This window comes from Canis lupus, chromosome 6 (genome assembly GCF_011100685.1).
Source record: "Canis lupus familiaris isolate Mischka breed German Shepherd chromosome 6, alternate assembly UU_Cfam_GSD_1.0, whole genome shotgun sequence".
Taxonomy (NCBI): Eukaryota; Metazoa; Chordata; class Mammalia; order Carnivora; family Canidae; genus Canis; species Canis lupus.
Genome location: NC_049227.1, coordinates 4,866,294 through 4,874,044, shown reverse-complemented (window position 1 = coordinate 4,874,044; position 7,751 = coordinate 4,866,294). Strand labels below are relative to the sequence as shown.

At 42.7% G+C, this 7,751-nt stretch overlaps 1 long non-coding RNA gene across 5 annotated transcripts in view; it reads left to right on the top strand.

Moving 5' to 3' along the window:
* The first annotated feature begins 327 nt into the window (after positions 1 to 327).
* The window catches only part of LOC111096189, a 54,273-nt gene continuing 46,849 nt past the window's right edge, over positions 328 to 7,751 (top strand). The window contains exons 1-3 of one of the 5 annotated variants that reach the window (XR_005360525.1): positions 328 to 748; positions 2,967 to 3,120; positions 3,570 to 3,624. This is a non-coding gene — a long non-coding RNA (uncharacterized LOC111096189). Of the gene's footprint in view, positions 749 to 1,524; positions 2,114 to 2,966; positions 3,121 to 3,569; positions 3,625 to 7,751 lie in introns of those variants that run through there. The other 4 variants (XR_005360523.1, XR_005360522.1, XR_005360524.1 and 1 more) reach the window with 4 other exon arrangements.

Below are 7,751 nucleotides of genomic sequence, written 5' to 3'. Positions count from 1 at the left end.
TTTCTGTGTCTCCCATTCATTAGATGTGAAGTTTATGATATCAGAGACAAGGCTTATATTAAGGAAGCAAAGTTAAGTGAGATCACTCAGACAATCAACATGGCCATATATCCATCGATCCACCTATCCCCCACACATCCATCCATCCATCCATCCATCCACCCACCCATCCATCCATTTGCTCATCTGGCAAATGTTTTCTGAACGTCTACCATGCACCTGTCTTCTGGGAGTGAAAAACATAAAACAGATTATTACACATGTGTTTATTTAGTCACAAGTGTAAGTCATGCTGTGAAGTCCACAATCAGAGAGATGATCAGGGAGAGAACTGCAGGGTGAGGAGGAACTAGTGAGAAGAGGCCAGATATGGGGTAAATTTTCCAGGCAGGGGGAAAGCACAGTTGGGGACTTTACAGACATACAAGCACACAGTAAACAAATGTGGATGCTGGCCATGTCACAGAGGGCCACTGAGACTTGGCCCTATAAGCAACAGCATTTAAAGAGGTGGAGAGATATGAATGGGGCTGCCTTTTTCAAGACCCACTCTGTGCTGTGGGAAGAAGGTGTAGATGAGGGCGAAAGTGGAGGGATGTAAAGCTGTAAGGAAATGGATATGGCAGTCCGGGCAAGAGATGTCAGAGGCTGGGCCTTGAGTGGCATCAATGGAAATAGAGAGCAGTGGTCATCCTCACTCTGGTGTCAAGGTTTATAGCTCATCTATACATACCTCCTGCACTTGACGGTATGTACCTTCACTGGACATGCACACTTAGCAGAGGATCTGGCTCCAAACCACAGTAGACTCCCTTGGAAATCTTCACACCCACCCATAATGCTAATCAGTTCCATTAGGGAACACAGTTTGGCCTTAAATGAATGGAGTCTCTCTGAATTGGTGGCCTGACAATCACCTCAAATCCAGGACTAGGCTAGGGGGCTCAGGCTCCATGCTGTATCAGAAGGAAATAGTACTGACACCGAAAAAGAAATGTTTGAGTTATCTCAACATTTGGGGAACCAGCCCAGTGGTAGGGGTCTGAGCAACATCTGCTGCTGACCGGCTTTGTACCATATCAATGCTGCTTTCTTGGTTGATGAGAAAGAAAAAAACAAAATAAGCCTTTAAACATTCTTCCCTCCAAAGTGGTGGGGAAGTTCTGTCTGGCTTGTCATTACAGGGGAACAGGGAAGAGAGGAAGGAAAGAGAAGGGAGAGATTCGACTTTGTTCATTTTTGAAGGAAGATTTTTTTAAAGATTTTTATTTATTTTTTTGAAAGAGAGAGAAAGCAGAGCAGGGGAAGCGGTGGAGGGAGGAGCAGGGTCCCCGCTGAGCAGGGAGCTTGACATAGGGCTCCATCCCAGGACCCTGGGATATGACCTGAGCCGAAGGCAGATGCTTAATGAACTGAGCCATCTAGGTTCCCCAAATTTTGTTCATTTTTGAAGTTTATCTTTAATTTTTTCCCTTCTAGCAACAGGGCCAGTTTTCTATAATCTGTACAGGTGTGGAGACGGTTGGTAGAAACATATCAGGTGCTATATTGGCACCCAAGAGATGTAATGTTGGTGCGAATGGATGGCAGTGTAAGCAGCGCATCAAGTAGGGTGTTGACATTGACAGTGATGTGTCAATGTCAAAAGTAGGGTCTTTGGAAAACATATAATGAAGTTCCCAATTTTTACATTTAATGTGTTATCACCCAACTGAACTGACATTTGGAGATCAAGTGATGACTACTTCATCCTGGATTGCTCTTTTAGTTGAAAGTGGACATCTCCTCCTGTCCCTCACAGGCTTGGTTTCAGGACTCTCAGGAGCTGTGTTATGTGTATGTCTTGAGAAGCAGGATCTTGGGTCCCTTGTGTGGTTGGCATTTTACTCCTTGCTTGCTCTTGCTCGGAGCTTGCATGCTGCAAGGCAGGTTCATTCTTGTCAGTGCAACATGAAGGCTGCTATGTCACCAATGCCCAGTGTCGATGGCACACTGTTGTCCCAACTAGTTACCAGCACATCACCACCAATGTCAACACCTCCCACACACACTGCTGTGCCTCCATGATTGGCACCAACACTACATCTTTTGACGACCAGATGGCAGCTACGAGGTATTTTATCCCCTTGGGAAGTCACACACTATCAGTTCTGTGGACCCCTGGCTGTAAGATCAGCCTGTTGATGGGAGGAGTCTGCACGGGGTGGGAAGACCCTGTATTTCTTGAGGGCTCAATGGGGCTACCTTGGAGCCTAGCTACCACACCTCACAAGCAATGATGATCTGTTAGAGGAGCCCTTGGAGGGAAGAAATAGCCTGGTTCTAGAACACTTGCTGGGCTCAGCCATAGGATGGGAGAAGCAGGGAGCAAAATGTGACTTTCATGTGAATGCTGTGGAGACCCCATGGAGGATTCATGAAAGATGGGGAAGGGGGAGCTTCTGGGGGCTGACTGCTCACTACACTTCTCATGGTAAGTTTCCTCCAAGGGAGATCTGAGCTGTACACCCCCCACGGGTGCCCCATCCCCATTCCTTTATGAAACAGATCCTGAGAGCATCCATTTATCAGCCTCCTTGTTCCAGGATTTTCTGAGTTCAAGGTGTTCAATACACCTTCAGGTTGAGCTGGGAACACTGTCCCCTCCCCCCCCCCCCATTAAGAAAAGGAAGCATAGAGAAAGAGATACAATAACCCGAGGTCTTCCCCAAGATGACAGAAGCAAGACTCTAATGAAGGAGTCTCAATTCCAAGCCCAGTGCTCTTTGCTTGGTGCCATGAAAGGCCCATAAATTCTGCCCTATGTGAGGGATGGGCTTACAAGGACACTCCTGGCTGCTGAAGATGCCATTAGCTCTGAGGCACATTCCTATTTTTACTCTTCGTGCTGCTACGGCAACAGATTTGACTCCCTAATTATGTTTTGCTTGGGCTAATGTAAAAATTAATTTTTGTTCCCTGAACAGCCATCAACCGCTGGTAAGAAGAGATAACTGAGAAGATTATAAATTCACTCGACACCAGCACGATCCACCAGCAGGGGAAGGAGCTGTCACTTGTTACACGTGCGTTCTGTGCTCTACTCTATACAAGATGCCTCCTTTCTCCCGAACCTGTCAGGTAATTTTAATATTCCCATTTTAAAGTTGAAAAAATAGAGGGTAAGCATGTTGTTCAGAATTATATGCAGAATGAGTGGCAAGATGGAATTTAAGGAGTATCTGTCAGAGTCCAAATTTAGTTCTCTTTCGCCTAGGTGGGACTGCTTCCAGTTTTAATATTCACTTAGATGCCTAGTGGCAAGTAGGAGATGGGAACAAGAAGGGAAAGGCACACAACTGTTCAGAAGGGTCTGGGCAATGGTAGCATTTGTTGGGGTTACTGCTGTTCAGAGTATAGTTTTGAGTTTTGGTTCTGAGGCCTAATTATTTCAGGTCACAGGAGGATTTGTGAATCTTGGGGGGAATATATTCCTATTGATTAAATTCACAAGAGACTGATGTATAAATCTGAATGAAAATCCATTTCCTTGGAAGGGAATGACCAGAATTTCCATGTCCATCCTCCAGGACTTCCTCTTCCCAGAAGCTTCATAGGTTGGCTTACTGAGCATAAGGCTACTTGGTAAGTATAGAATCAGAACCACACTAACTGGGAGGTAGCTTTGAAGACCTCTATGGACATCTTGTGGATGACTCCTTCTTAGCCTCCTCTCTTATATGATGGGAATATTCTGGTGTCTCTCTCCTGTAAACACTCCTAAGGAAGTACCGTCATGTCTTGCTCATCACTTTTGTTTTACTAGACTTTCCTAACTTCCCTTTGAAGGAAAAAAAAAAAATATATATATATAGGAATATATATTCAATATATAGGAAATATATATTCAAATATTTTATTATAATTATAATGAATTATACTACAATTATCTTTGCTATGCAGCCATGTTTAATTTCAGGGCCTCTTCCTACTATTTTGGCTTGGAGATTCTCTGTCCTTTGCTAGATGGCTTCACAAATGTTTAACATTATACATTTTATCTTATTTTCCTTAAGATGGTACAAGATATGTCAATCTAGTGCCTAAGGGCCTGACCATCCTCCAGAGTTATAGCCTCAGCTTGAAACCCACTCTCAGCTAAAGGGATGTGCACTGTTTTAAATCAGAGCTGATGGAGCCAGGTGTGGGGCCCTTACCTGAAAGAGGCCCATCTGTAGACTCATCAGATATGAAAGAAAGACCTATACCAAATAGATCATTTCCCTAAAAAGTCTTAAGGGAGAAATAGAATTTTTAAAAAGGTTGTTAGCAGAGAGAGCTTGCCAGTGAGAGGTCATGAAGCAGAAGGATGCCTCTTGCGTCGCCTCCGAGGGCTGCCGAGTAAAGTACCACACCCTGGGCCACTTAAATGATAGGGATTTATGGCCTCACAGCTCTGGAGGCAGAAATCTGAAGTCAAGGTGCCATTAGGGTTGGTTCATCTGAGGACTGTGAGGGACGATCTGTCCAGGCTTCGCTCCCAGCATCTGGTAGCTCTAAGGTGTTTCCCGGCTTGTAGATGGCATCCTCTGTGTGTCTTTGCATCATCTCTTTCTGCCCGTGGCTTTTTCTCTTTCCAAATCATCCTTCTTTGTATTGGATTACAACACACCTACTGCCCTCATTTTAACTTGCTTACCTTTGCAGAGACCCTTTTTCCAAATATGGTTACATTCTTTTGGTATGAGGGTTAGGATATCAATGTATCTTTTTTTTTTTTAAAAGATTTTATTTGTTTATTCATGAGAGACACAGAGAGAGAGAGAGGCAGAGACATAGGCAGAGGGAGAAGTAGGCTCCTTGCAGGGAGCCTGATATGGGACTTGATCCCAGGACCCTGGGATCATGACGTGAGCCAAAGACAGACGCTCAATTGCTAAGCCGCCCTGGCAGCCCCTAAGTACCTTTTTTAGGGGAATACAATACAACCCGTAGAGCCATGCCCAGAAACAAGGCCAGGATGGAGCCAAGTGAAGTTCTTGTTAGAGCCATGTGCTTCAGTGAGGAGGTGTAAGTCTTGGGCTCAGGACTGGGCCGCAGCCGATGCCATGGGAGGTGCCTCAGCAGAGCCAACAGAAAGGACAGCAAGGCACAGCAGGGAGAGAGGACCTCTGGGGTCACCACAATGACCTCTAATGGTTTCCAAACACACTGTCCAGGCATCGAGGCGAGGAATATACATTCTGGGCAGGGAATCAGATTTCTGTCCCAGTGTACCCACAGCTGCACACTGGCTGTGGGACTCTGGGCTTTCATCCTCTTGTCACACCAAGGCTCTTCCTAGCTATAAAATTCTATGATTTTTATCATGATCAATCTATTAAACCCAAAGAGTCCTTCCAACAGAAAGCCTTAAAGATGCATTTTAGAAAATGCCCCGCATAGGTAAATCACAGGTCCGTAAGTGAGAGTTTATCACCCAACTTTCTGGGAAGCAAACCAGAATTTCTTCCCAAATGTGAGCTCTCGTTGAAGCTTAAGTTATTTTTAAAAGATAGGCAAAACCTATGATATCATCCCTCTGTTAATTTGTGGATGTGGAAGATTTCTACTTGTTCTGAGTCTTAGATAAATACACAAGAATAATAACAACCCTTGCAAAAAGGTATTGAACATCAGACAGTTACAGAAGGCGAATATCATTTGTTCCAAGGAACCCGTGCAATTGGGGCTTTTGATTCTGTGTGTAAGCTGCCAGGAGAGGCAATTACTGTTCTTTTTCTATTTTGGGTCTTGAAATACCTTAGAATTCTTTCCATTGTGGTCCAGCCGTCAGGAGGAGCAACTCGGCACCGTTGTAGGAAAGGCTTCATATCAGACTTCTTCAAAGAAATAAAAACTCGAGGTCTGTGTAAGGCGGCCCCTGGGAAGCAGAAGGAAACTGTGCATGCTTGCACCCTGCAGACCGTTAGCAGGTGCCTACTGTGCTGGGGGGCCTGGGATCCACCGCCCCTCCCCTCCAAGCCTTCACAGACTGAAGTCGGGACCCCCAGGTAGTCAAATATTCTGGTGCGGTTTATGGTTTCTGTGAAGTGCCCGTCGAACAACAGAGGAATGCCTGAGTCCATTACAGCACGACGGTAGAAGTGAGTGTTATGCAGCCATAGAACATTGCATTTAGGAAGAGTATTTAAAAGGGCTTGCTTTTTTATTCACCACTGAATAGGAAGTGGAAAGGGCAAGATACAAAGTTTTATAGGGTATGAACCCACTTCATTTTTTTGTTTTGTTTTGTTTTTCTCACTTCATTTTCTTAAAGATTTATTTATTTATTTGAGAGAGAGAGAGAGAGTGCGTGTGTGCACATAAGCAGGGGAAGGGTAGAGGAAGAGGGAGAGAATCTCAAGCAGACTCCCTGCTGAGCCTGGAGCCCAACTTGGGGCTCAATCCCATATTCCTGAGATCAGGACCTGAGCTGAAATCAGGAGTCAGAGCACATAACCGACTGTGCCACCCAGGCACCCCTGAATCCATTTTATATAAATGATACGGCTTGTATGATACGCTTTATTTGTGTTATATGCTATATATTACATACATATTGAAATATATATGTAGTATACACTTATACATAGTTTGTATATGTGCTATATATTACACATGTCATATATCATACATAAAGCCATAAAAAGAAATTAAACTTACCGAGAAGTGGTTGTTGAATTATTACTATGCAACTTAATACATTCTAGGTCCTGTGCTAAATTCGCCGTTTATCATGTCACTTAGATCTTAGATTTGTTGTTGTTGTTTTTTTTTTTTTTTTTTTTAAGACTTATTTATTTGAGAGAGAGAGAGTGGGGGTGGATTCAGGAGAGGGAGAGAAAGAGGGAATCTCAAGCAGACTCCCCACTGAGCATGGAGCTGGCAGTGGGACTTGATCCTGAGATTCTGAAATCAAGAGTTGGATGCTTAGCTGACCGTGCCATCCAAGTGCCCCAGCTCTTAAATTTGCTTTATGTGAAATAGATAACATATAAAAGAGTAGCTATATCATGTGCACAGTGTTAGCAATAAAAATGAACCTAATTTCTGTGAGCCCACCTCCCAGCTTATGCTGTAACACAGTGGGGATCTTTATGTTTTCCTCGATGGCAGGTCCTGCCCTACTCCTCAGAAGTAACTACTATCCTGACATTAGTATTAATAATTCTCTTGCTTATCTTTATTATTATTTTTATGTTAGTTTAAAAAAACACAAAACCGGAGCTCTATCCTCTTAAAAAAAATTTTAAATGTATAAGACAGTACTGTTAACTAAAAGGACAAAGTTGTATAGCAAATCTCTAGGTTAACAATTTTTATATATATTTTAATAATTATTTGATATGTATTTATATTGTTTATTTTAAAAACATAAATAACAATATTCCTTAGTTATTCAGTACTTATTTATATTACATATATAATATAAATAAGAATTTATACAATATGTATAATACATATAAAGATATATAATAATTATCAATATAATTTTGCTTCCACATCTTGGCTTTTGTGAATAATGTGATGAACATGGTATACAAGTAACTCTTTGAGATGCTGATTTCAATTCTTTAGAATAATTACTCAGAAGTGGGATCGCTGGGTGATATACTCATTTTATTTTGATTTTTGGAGGCACTTTCATACTCTTTTCCATAGCAGCTACACCATTTTACACTCCCATTACCAGTACACAGCTTTCAATTTGTATTTCTCCTACTCCATGT